The sequence below is a fragment of the Brachyhypopomus gauderio genome, chromosome 2, assembly GCF_052324685.1.
Source record: "Brachyhypopomus gauderio isolate BG-103 chromosome 2, BGAUD_0.2, whole genome shotgun sequence".
NCBI classification, from domain to species: Eukaryota; Metazoa; Chordata; class Actinopteri; order Gymnotiformes; family Hypopomidae; genus Brachyhypopomus; species Brachyhypopomus gauderio.
In genome coordinates, this window is record NC_135212.1 from 45627426 (window position 1) to 45638614 (window position 11189).

Below are 11189 nucleotides of genomic sequence, written 5' to 3' on the forward strand. Positions count from 1 at the left end.
CACATAGAGGTGGTGAGCAATTCATGTTGTAAACCTTGGACATTTCCTTTTTAAGATTATCTGTCATGTGCTTCTGTATAGAACTGTAGCATGTTCTCAAATATACTTTCTCACATGTAGAGCTGAAAAGACCTGTAAATCTCTTTCCTCTCTCTTCGCTCTCTCTCTCTCACACACACATACACATATGTACATGTGCATACACACACACACACGCACACACACACAGACACACACATATACCCACAGACAGTGAACATCTTTCAGCAGGAGGTAAGGCAGTGCTGATTTGTGAGGTCTCCTGCTGGAGCTGTATGAAGTTTAGGGACAGATCAATCTGATCTGGGAACAGGCTTCTCTTTCACTCTGACTGACTAATGGCCTCTTAGAGAAGATCAAGTGACATGAAGGCAGGGGTGAATGTATATGTATGTGTGTGGATATATGTGTGTGTCTGTGTGTGTCTGTGTATGAACATGATTCATCTATGTGCAGTGTGCATGTTTAAGAGTAAAACCGTAGCGGTTGCGTTCTTGTGTGTGTGTGTGTGTGTGTGTGTGTGTGTGTGTGTGTGTGTGTGTGTGTGTGTGTGTGTGTGTGTGTGTGTGTGTGTGTGTGTTTTCATGACCATGCACGAGGACAAGAACATCACATGTCTGTAAACAGGATCTATGTGGAAAATGAATGACAGATGGGAGAGAGCGTTTCTCTGCAGCAGACTGAACTGGGATCATTTCACATCACTCATTCGCTTTACTTTTCCATTTCGATGCCTGGACAACTTTAAAAGACCTGCTGACGTGACCTTTGCTCTGACAGGCATATGTGATTCAGTTAACTTATTTGAAATGCTGAGGTCAGCCCAAACCTAACAGAGCCTGCAGCCCTGTGGCACTAAACAAGCTGCTGTTACTAGTGATAACTGCTAACTGTGGCATAAAACTTCTGGGCAGCCACCCACACACCTCCTCGTTCCCATTCAGCGGCCCGTGGCCGACCCCACGGCTACACTTGTCCTCCAGAGCCGCCAGGGTCGGCCATGTTGGCTCACGGCGGGTCCAGTCGCCGCCTCCCTGGTGCTCAGTTAATGGGCTGGCCAGAAACGGGCTCCCTCCGAGCACTGGAGACACTGTAAAACATTAACGACTCACCGTGGGGATCCATGCTTGAGCCAGGCCCACAAACCAAGCCCATTATTCATTAGACAAGAGCGTTATTTATTGCCTCCTGGCACAAACACAACAAGCCAATTAATAATTAAGCGTTTCCATCCGCCTGCGTATCCTCTGAGTTAGATGAACAGTCCTGGAGATATGCACATGTGCCGCAAACAGAATCGCTTCAAAACAAAGTAGCAGTTAAGAATCAACTTTCATTTGTAGAGTCGAATTCAATCGACTTCTTACACACACCCCAACTGCAACCCCTGTTCAACGCGTACACTGAACAGTAACTCACGTTTGTAATTTCAAAAAAGTGATTGCCTCTGCATCTTCACATACATTTGCAGCATTTCAGCATTTTTCGTTATACTACACACCCGTGACTGAGTACAATGACTATAAACTTGAATTGAGTTTAGTGCTGAAGTCCCCCCCCCCCCCCGCTGGGTACAGATGCTTCGGTTGGTCCAGAGCAGCTGGGCTGGACTGTCTGCTCACACAATACGAGCTCATTTATTCCCTCACCTGCCACTGAGTGACGCTGCCACTGAGTGACGTCTACTGAGTGACGCTGCCACTGGGATGCCTCCAGAGGCAGCGTGCTATGGGCCATCAGAGCGTCTTCTGACGCTACACGTTTAGGGGTCTAAGATGTGCTTACGATTTCGTTTCACGATCGTCACGAGAGGTCATGACCCTCGGTGGAAGACCCCCAACCCAAGACGAATAGCACATGGCATATGTGTTAGATAGTACTGTACATTGTATAGCCACTGTTACAATGCTGTTACTGTTACTATATCATTACTTATGGTGTAATTTATAGAGAAGAAATGCATGAAAAACCCAGGGCTTAGAGCAAATACACAGTGACTAAAGAAGTTATTAAACTGCTATTAAACATTGTTAGCCAGGATATTATACTGTAATTAATTAGATAGTTGTTTTTGTAACAGAGGCTATTAATATAAAGTGTTAACTCACTTTTTAACAATTAATATCCCATTCATCATAACAGGGGGCTACACTCCTCTCAGCATAAATCACAGGAGAATGACAGAGAAGCACCCTCTGCTCTCTCCCCCTGCAGTGGGGCAGGACTGGCTGGTGATGAAGGGACTGGTGTGTCCCGGCTGAAACACCAGCTGAAGCTCCACCCCCATGCACCCCCCCCCCCTCCGCCCCCACCTGTGTCCAAGGAACAAAAAATATAAATGAGGTGAAAGCAAAGAACCGTGGGACTGACTAGGCCCACACCTTACAGACAAGTCCTCCGCTACCCACGATGAAGTTACAGAGACGTAGACGTCTGCTCATGACTTCAGTTTCTCCGAGAGAGTAGGGAGTCTGTGAGAGCTTGTTGCTGTGGTCAACTGGTTTAAATGTAGTGGCAGCGTGATCGCAGCTCCAGTATGACTGGGGAATTAGACTCGGCAGTTTAATGCGTGTTCAGGTGACGTCATTAGTGGCAACTATTGTGTTCGGCGCTCCTGGGCTGACTGGCCATCATGTTCAGTTGAGCTTCTGTTCAGCTGGGCGCCTTAATGTGGCACAGACTCCAGTGACCCTGTTAATAGCGCTCATTTTATTTTGACGGACCTCGAGGTGTCTGTCTATCACCACCTCCATAATGTGTGTGTGTGTGTGTGTGTGTGTATGTGAAAATTGAGTGAGGAACTGAATGAGGAAAATTGAGATGGAGAAGTTTTATGCCATGTACCTGAATGTTATATATTTTCTTGGATTTTCCATTAATTGATGTATTGGCATCCACATTATTGATAATATATTTCTAACAGCAGTGAATTTTTAATGTTAAATGTCAAAAATAGGTCTCACACATGGTCTTAAAACTAGCATCCCCAAATCATCATTTGTAATTAAATTACTCCCTGACTGTTATAGTAATCTAGAATCAATAAATCAATATAATATCCATCAGATGCCAAATACAGATGGGATCATCTACTTCTGAAATGAGCTCTTTCAGTGTCAGTGTTGTGTGTCTGTGCATGCGTGTGTGTGATTGAATTTGTTAGCGCGTGTGTGTGCGTGTGTGTGTGAGGATGAGAGAGAGACAGAGAGGGAGAGACTGGGAGTGGGGGCTCATCACACGAGGCCATATGGGGTGCAGGAGAGGGACCCTGCACACAGATGGTGGATCACACAGCATTTTCTCCTCCATCTATCTCTTCCTCACTCCCATTCGACTGGAGCTCTGCATCACACGTACGATTTCTCTCGATTTCAAAGTTATTCACTTCTATCTATAGGACAAAATATAGGTAGAATATAGAATTGAATTAATATACGTGAGTTGGGGACAATGTAGGTGAGTTGGGTAGATGTAAGTGAATCTGGTCAATATGGGTGAATATAGTTGAATCGGGTGAATATAGGAGAATCAGGTGAACATAGGTGAATCAGGTAAATATAGGAGAATCAGGTGAATTTAGGTGAATCAGGTAAATATAGATAGGTGAATCAGGTGAATATAGGTGAATCAGGTGAATATAAATAGATGAATAAGGTGAATATAGGTAAATCAGGTGAACATATGTGAATCAGGTGACCATATGTGAATGAGGTGAACATAGGTGAATGAGGTGAACATCGGTGAATCAGGTGAACATAGATGAATCAGGTGAACATAGGTGAATCAGGTAAATATTGGTGAAACAGGTGAACATAGCTGAATCAGGTGAATAGATGAATAGGCGAATCAGGTGAACATAGGTGAATGAGGTTAATAGGTGAATGAGGTGAACATAGGTGAATCAGGTGAATAGGTGAATCAGGTGAACATAGGTGAATCAGATAAATAGGTGAATCAGGTGCATAGGTGAATCAGGTGGCTCCAACCATTCCAGCCATTTCTCTGTCTCTCTATCGCTTTCTTTCTGTCTCTCTCTCTTACTCTGTCTGTCTCTATTTCTCTCTCTCTCTCTCTCTCTCTCTCTCTATCTCTCTATCTCTCTCTCTCTCTCCCCCCATCTCAGCATTGAGGCAAGGCTCTCTGTCAGTTTTTCTTCTTCAAAGAGTATGTTCTGAATATTTTGGGCATATGCTTGCCAAACCAAGCAATTTTTCCCTCAGCAACAACAAACGATAAAGACTGCACATGGAAACCACTTCAGACTGTACCCTCCATAATGCGTATAGACTATTTCAGCCATGGACTTAAAAAATAATTATGCTTTAGCTGAACATAACATTTCTCCATAAATAAGATGTCATAGATGTATGAATATAATAGGTTTAAAACATTGTAATAAATTTTATATGTCAAGAACATTTGTAATCATAATTCAATCATATAGCCACTAATGTTTATTAATTTATTGGTTGAAAAGGCAGACTGATTATTGTAGAAACATAAAGAGGTACAAAGTAACACTTCACAGTGGAACAGTTCAGCATGAGTGAAAAATGTATACGCACACACACACACACACACACACACACACACACACACACACACACACACACACACGCTCACCCACACACAGTAATACTTTAAGGTCACATATTTGGATATGACTTGCAATTTCCTTTCATTTAGTGGCATGAATGAAAAGACCTACAATCTTGATCAAAATGACTGCAGGCAATCTCACCAAGCACTTGGGTGGCTATGAATGACCAGAGTGCTCACATGACCCTCACTGGGAACATCAACAGAAGTGTGAGCTTTGTTAGAACACTAATAGCTGATACCATTAGCAATATTAGAATGAGGAATGCTGGATTTTGATTCACCAGACACTTCTAAATGGAATTAAATAATTGCCGCATTTTGTGATTATCACACTACAGAGGCCACCATTCTGATAACTATTAGCATGCTATATTTCTACATTCACACACACACACACACACACACACACACAACACACACACACGCACTCCCCAGACACACACACATCCACACACACACACATACTCACATATACACACACAGACACATACACACACACACACACCATTTTGAAGAGCACCTCCTGTTATATGCTAACAAATTAATTTCATAGTAGCTCATCACAGTGATGGAGTTAAGGGAGAGAGGGGGGGGGGGGGGGGCTGGAGCTGAAGGCCCAAGCTGCGCACAGCCGGGAGGGAGGAAAATATAACATTTTCCAGGTGATGAATTTTTCCAATTTCCCGGAGACAAGTACATAAACTCGTTCAATTAGGAGAGGAATCTGGAAATGAGGGAGCGTGGACGGCCAAACGGCCCCGGTCCTGATGGCTAATTTTATTGAGTGGAAAATTGAATCAAATTGCTTCATTGAAACAATCAGCCTGTACTCCTCCATAACAAACCTACACACACTCACTTAGACGGTTATGGACGCACACACACACACACACACACACACACACACACACACACACACACACACACAAACACAAACCTACACACACTCACTTAGACGGTTATGGACGCACACAAACATACACACACACACACACACACACACATTCTCTCAATCTGTCCTTTTCTTCCACCTCTCCACCAGTATCTGCTCGTCTGCTGGCTTGTGAATTACTCGGCATTCCGAGTGAAGCGGGGTACAAGCCTCCCAGTCACCGTCTGTCCGTCCACACATCTCAGTCCAGCTCCTGTCTTTCTTCAAGATCATCATCATCACGCAGTATTTCAAACAATGGTGGATAATGTCACACACATGCAAAAAGGAAACATGCACATTCTTCTGAGAGTGCCTTCGCGGCGCTCTGAGCAGGAGCAGAGCTGGTTGGAGACAGTAAATCAGCCACAGAGGGAAGCTGCCTCCACACCTCCCCCACGCCTCCCCCAAGCCTCCCCCACGCTGGGCAGCAGAGAGACCCTCTATTCCCCTTGCCTGGAAACCAACCATCTGCTTCGTAATGCCAACACTGAGGAGAAATAGCCGTCTATTCTCTGCCTGCATCTCAAACAGAGGCCAACAAAGATGAACAGAGAAAATGGCTAATAGCCAATTTAGCGCATATCTACATAATGACATCACCACCACCTTGATATTGTCGTTTAATACAAATGGGCTCCCCTCTAAGAAATATTACACATGTGTAAGGTTTTATGTAATACTACCAGAACTCAACCATGCTGAAGAAAGAACACATCACAGGAGTTATCAAATACAAATATAAAACTGTTGTGCCCTTGCTATATCAGTCCTTATAGGCTGTCCTGATCTGCATAGGTTACCAATGACTCTCACTTTTGTGGTCATCCTCCATTTCGGTCTTCGACCAGCTTTGTCAACAAGATTAGCAGGCATGCTGCTAGCACTAGGAAAGACTGTTGTGGCATTTTATATAATATGGCAATTTAATGTGCAGTAACAAAATGAAAGAGCTAATCTAATAGATGTGTGGAGACAAAATGAAAATGTATCCACTCCACCCGCTGGATTATATTAAGGGAAATATGCCATATGATTAAATATTTAACACACATTAAGCTTATTTCGAGAGCAAACCTCAAGGTGAAAAAATGACTTCTTTGTAGGGATCTCTTTAAGCATGATGGCTTTGCATAGCAACCTAGAACTGGCCAACGGCATTAACACATTACCTGCAAACCACATGAGAATAATGCTACGCTATTATTTTACTATTAAAACATTGCTCATTTAGTCTCACAGTCACTAATTTAACAACTGATCCAAAGTCAGACAGATCGTGATCCGCCCTGCATATCCTGGCGTTAAGCATTGTCAGAATTACTGGGGATGCAGGCCAGACTGACAGCTCAAGGCCCGGAGCGTCTCCACACTGTCGTGCCACGCCACTGGCTCTGTGGACTGACTCAGTGAAGCATTAGCAGAAATCAATGCGGCGCTATGAAATAGAGCTCTCCACTCATGTTTACTTCGCACTAACGCAGCTCTTAATCCAGGGCTAATTAGGGACAGATCGATACTCCGAATCGCCACAATTCCCAGAGGCCATAAACTAACTGAGTGACGGATACGCGCCGCCCGCGCGACAGGCCAACATGACGTCGGGCGTGATTAACGGAACTCGTGTCTGTAAGTTACGGCTGATCCCGGACCTGCGCGCTCGCCACGCTGCGCTTCAAGGGCAGCGCCATCACTTCTAGTGCCACTACGCATGCGCAATATGGATCCAGGTCTTTCTTGAAAGAGGCTAAGACCTGTACGACTTCCTAATGCATTTCTTGGACAGCTTCTTTATGGAACAATCCCATGTATGCTACATGTGAATCGAGTCTTGACTAATCGCCGAGTTTCTGGGACAAAAAGCGTGTCTACATTTTCCCAGACATGTACATTAAGATTAACATGCCTTATAACTGTAATGTTTTCACATAAAGATGATTTGCGCTGGTTCACTCTCTCCCAGTCCCTCTCTATAGCGCCAAACCTTTAAATATCATTGTGAACTTGATAGCGTGCCATTTTCGACTGGCTCGACATTACTCCTGTGCTATTGGACGGTGAATCTTTCTCATTTAAAGCAACGGGGGAAGCGGTTCGAAAGGCCGTTTTGGATTGGTCCCACGTGGGCAATGTCCAGTGTTCCACGCAGTAACATGGCACCAGTAATAACACACCACCCATTCTGATATGCAACATTAGAGGAGAGTCAATATTGACATGGCTTGGATTTGCTGGTGTGCAGACTCTCCGCGTGGTGCTGGTGCTCGGGGAGAGGGCCCGGCCCAGCCCAGCCCCGGCCAGGGCGAGGCTGCACCACTGAAAAATTGCCATCAGGGGCAACACTTTTAAAAGATGCCAGAAAGCAGCACTGCTAATTATCAGGGACGTCTGTGGGATTTATTCTTGCGAAATGTAACAGACCGAATGAGCAAATCTGGTTTCGATCTAGTGTAGAAAAACAAGCAATTGAGAAGGGCTGTCACTTTTTCAAACCTCACAAAAGGCATTAGATGAAGGGAATGCTGAAAGCCCATCAGAATCTCTGTCCACAAGGCGATTGCTTACATTTCTCTGGTCATAGAACAACCGCAGGTTCAATTTTCCATTATCCTTCTCGGTGCAATAGACATTGATTCTGGAATCTTTTATGGAAATTTTAGGTAATTGCAAATTGTAGAATTGAACTAAGACACTATTTGTGCCTGTGCCATGCTATTGTGTACATTAACATTAATCAGCTAAACACTGCAGCGTTCTGTGATTGTGTACCCTTGTTGGAGAAAGGAGTCATGCAGAATCTGGGCTAAAATGGATTACAGTAGGGCAGAAAAAATAACTTCACGCCAACCAGTTAAGTGTCATTATTCAGGATTCACTGTAATGAATGAATTGGTTAATCATTCTCCTGCTTGAGTTGGTCATTAACGCTGGCTGTGCCTCTACTCAGCAGGACTGCTCCTTAGCAACCAGTTTGCATACTAAACGTCCACAACTAAATACTTAATGCAGCAAAATGTAGCATGTTATACTTTTTTTTTAGTATTTGATTTTGAAAAGAGACCAAGTGCACATTTTGGAAAGCTGTGTTGTTTTTCCATTCCAACCTTCTCAATTCTTCTTTAAGTCTAATTTCTCCAAAAGTGTTTCTGTTCAAACAGCTAAAGGCCTGGACTTGCCTACAGAGTAAAGGAAGTGGATAGGGTTTTTGAACTTAGACTCTGTTCGTAAAATAGTCCACTATTGATTTTAAACAATGCTCCACTTTATTATGAGTCAGCAGTTATATGAAACAATTACAATATGGAAGCACCCGTCAATCATTAGCCAAAAATCTTAATATCCCATTACATAACTCATTTGAATTTACTTGTGGTGCATCAGTGCCCCTAAAACTAATGCTGAGGCATAATCCAGTAGAGGCACAATCTAGAGTTATAATCCAGTAATAATCTATAGGCATAATCCAGTATCTCACTGTCCCATCCAGACTTTGTCTAGAACCCCAGTGTTCATGGTCTCCTTTTGGGGGTCCAACATGTCTAAGTGGCAGGTACACACATACCTCTGGAACATCTGAAGTGTGCCTGCCTGCTTTGTCTTTAGGAGCGGCTTGTTTGGAAGTTGCTAATGGAAAGACACTTAGCGGAACCTTGAGGAAGGCTGATGAGAATTAATGAGGGTTAACTTGGCGGGGGGGGGGGGGGGATCCTCACTGTGCTTGAACTGAGTTACTTTGTCCTCAGCTCTCCAGTGTACTAGCAGTGACCACAGGCGATACAATTAAGCAGAAGCAGGATGCTAATGTGCTAATGCACATGCCTAATGACTCGGTTTAGTGAGTTGCCTACTAAAACAAAAGAGATCAAACTTATATAAGATGGTAAAGAGGTCAGCAATGGTGACTTTATGTTAATTAACATAAAGGTAGTGTGCTTTTTAAATATTCAAAAGGCAAATTTCTTTAGAGTAAGTTCTAACAGTTATCAACTGAGTTGGAGGGTTAATGGTATGGTAGATGTGTTTTATGGTTGTTTAGGGGAGACCATTAGAAAATTAAAAGTGGAAAGTTTGTGTGTGAACATGTGTGTGTGTGTGTGTGTGTGTGTGTGTGTGTGTGTGTGTGTGTGTGTGTGCGTGTGTGTGTGTGTATGTGTGCATGTGTGTGTGTGTGTGTGTGTGTGCGTGTGTGCGTATGTGTGCATGTGTGTGTGTGTGTGTGTGTGTGTGTGTGTGTGTGTGTGTGTGTGTGTGTGTGTGTGTGTGTACGTATGCGTATGAGGAAACACCGGCTCTGCAAACTTAGAGGAAGCAGAAGAAGTTCTCAGACAGACAGGAAGTCAAGGGCAGCAGGAGGTAAAATGACTGACATCCCTTCACATGCACATGCGTTCACACACACACCCTAACACACACGCACACACACACACCCTAACACACACGCACACACACACCCTAACACACACGCACACACACCCTAACACACACGCACACACACACACCCTAACACACACGCACACACACACCCTAACACACACGCACACACACACACCCTAACACACATACATACACACACCCTAACACACACGCACACACACACACCCTAACACACATACATACACACACCCTAACACACACACACACCCTAACACACACGCACACACACACACCCTAACACACATACATACACACACCCTAACACACACACACACCCTAACACACACGCACACACACACCCTAACACACACGCACACACACACACCCTAACACACACGCACACACACACCCTAACACACACGCGCACACACACACCCTAACACACACGCACACACACACCCTAACACACACACACACACACCCTAACACACACGCACACACACACACCCTAACACACACGCACACACACACACCCTAACACACACGCACACACACACACCCTAACACACACGCACACACACACACACCCTAACACACATACATACACACACCCTAACACACACGCACACACACACACCCTAACACACACGCACACAAACACACCCTAACACACACGCACACACAAATTCACGTACCATTCAATACCCTGCAGAGAAGGTCCCTCAACTTTCTAAAACATAGCTAGAGTGCACACATTCATTTTCTGAGCATGTGACAGTTGCGGCTTCCATCTCTGCACCTCCACCCCTCACTCGCCCCACCCGCGGCCTTCCACTGGGTCCCTCCACCCCTTAGCTGCACTGTTCTCAGCCTGATCGCTGCCGTGGCTGGAGAATGCGTCGTCGGGCCACCGGGCTGGAGCTCGCACCAGCACCCGTTAGGACCCTGGGGGTCCGTGGCTCTGTACTCTTCACCACCCACCAGTTCCTCCGGTTCCCCTGTTCCAACGTGGCCCAGCACGGGGGTCATTCTTCACGTCATCGGGTCACTTCCCGCAGAGCCTTCCAGGTCGCTTGCTGCTTCCCAGATGCGTGTTTGGGTTTTTTTTCCACGCTGGCCGGTTATGTGCTCAGCTCGGAGAGACCCAGATCTCCTGCTGTTGTTCTCACCTGTGGCTCGACGGCAGGAGGGGGACTCTGTTCCCAGATCGTAAAACTGACACGGATGTTGTTTTTGCTCCTCA